The sequence below is a fragment of the Eutrema salsugineum genome, unplaced genomic scaffold (assembly GCF_000478725.1).
Source record: "Eutrema salsugineum unplaced genomic scaffold, Eutsalg1_0 scaffold_7, whole genome shotgun sequence".
NCBI lineage: Eukaryota > Viridiplantae > Streptophyta > Magnoliopsida > Brassicales > Brassicaceae > Eutrema > Eutrema salsugineum.
The window spans coordinates 12,978,982-12,980,433 of record NW_006256486.1 but is presented as its reverse complement, the minus strand read 5'-3'; the positions used below and the strand labels follow the sequence as shown (position 1 = coordinate 12,980,433).

Below are 1,452 nucleotides of genomic sequence, written 5' to 3'. Positions count from 1 at the left end.
ATCACTAGGTCCTTCATCTTCTGCGCCATTGTTGGTCTCACAAGCATGGATTGGGCGATTGTTGCTCTTCAGAAGCTGGCTCACCATGTTATTCAACGTTATCTCCTTGTTGTCTGTTCCGGCTTGCTTCATCGATCGATCGTATTCAGGACAATCATTGCTATTGGCTTGAGCCAAATTTTCGATGAGGGCTCTTCCTTGGGCTATCGTCTTTTGTCCATTGCTAGCTGTATCAAGTGAAAGTTTGTATTTTGGTTGCAAACCTCGGTAAAATGTGCTCAGCAGGCTTGATCCATGAAATCCATGGTGAGGGCAATCACGTTCATACTCCTTAAAACGCTTCCAGGCTTCATAGAAAGATTCAGTTGGCCCTTGTTGAAAGTTTGAGATCTTTGTTCTCAACTGATTCGACCTTGACTTAGTATAGAAGTGGTTCAAGAAAGCAGTTTTACATTCTTCCCAATTAGTAATCGATCCTGCAGGCAAAGATTTCAACCAACGGTGAGCTTTATCTGTTAATGAAAAAGGGAACAACTTACACTTTAAATAGTCTGGTGGAACTTGGTTCGTTCTCATCATGCTGCAGATTTCTTCAAAGAGCTCGATATGGTCCATTGGGTGTTCAGAAGGAACTCCATGGAATTGGTTTTGTTTAACCAATGAGATGATTTGGGGCTTGACTTCAAACTCATTCCGGTTCGGAAATGGAACTTGAATTGCAGATCGGTTCTGAAAATTTTGAGTAGGTGCATCAAAATCAGCTATGCGATGGTTTCGGGCTTGTCTTCGGTGTTGATTTGCTTGCTGAACAGGGCGGTTAACGCGTCCATTCGGCTGCTCTCCTTGGTGGTCACCATCGGCTGCATTGATGGGTGCTTCAAGGTCTTCACGTTCTTCTCTCTCGCGGTTCTGGTGGTTTCTTGGAGGAACCTCATCCTCCTCTCTATCTTGTCGAGCATGATCACCTCCTCTGTGATCATTCTCTTCATTTTCTCCATGTTCGGACCCGTCTTGGTCCATATTCAAAGTTCGATTAATAGGATCTCCAGGCTGGTCATCGTTGGCCATTCCTTGCGTTCGTCTAAGTCTTCGAAGTTCTCTTTCGTGTCTGTCTATCTCATCTAGAATTGGAATGTTTTCTACAGGTCTGCGCCTGGTATTCATGCAATTCAGAGAAAAACAAAAGAAGAGAAAGATAATACAGCAAAACTTTAAGAAAGAACTAGAGATCAGGTGTCTAGAATAGAAGTTAAAACAAGAAAAATAGCAAAAGGCAGCGAAACAAATCCCCGGCAACGGCGCCAAAAACTTGATGTCGTGTCAACTGCGTGAGGGAACAAGTTTTACCCTTAACAAAACAAATGAAAGCCGCAAGTGCACAGCTAATCAGTTGTAGTATTTAGGGATCGAATCCACAGAGATTTGTGTGCCTGGTATTCTTCTATGGTTTTT

The 1,452-nt window shown here is 43.1% G+C and overlaps 1 non-coding gene across 1 annotated transcript; it reads left to right on the top strand.

Annotated features, from left to right (window-relative positions):
- The first annotated feature begins 298 nt into the window (after window positions 1-298).
- Window positions 299-404, top strand: LOC112083195. Its single transcript, XR_002897493.1, has one exon. It is a non-coding gene; the product is annotated as a small nucleolar RNA R71 (small nucleolar RNA).
- The last annotated feature ends 1,048 nt before the right edge of the window (window positions 405-1,452 follow it).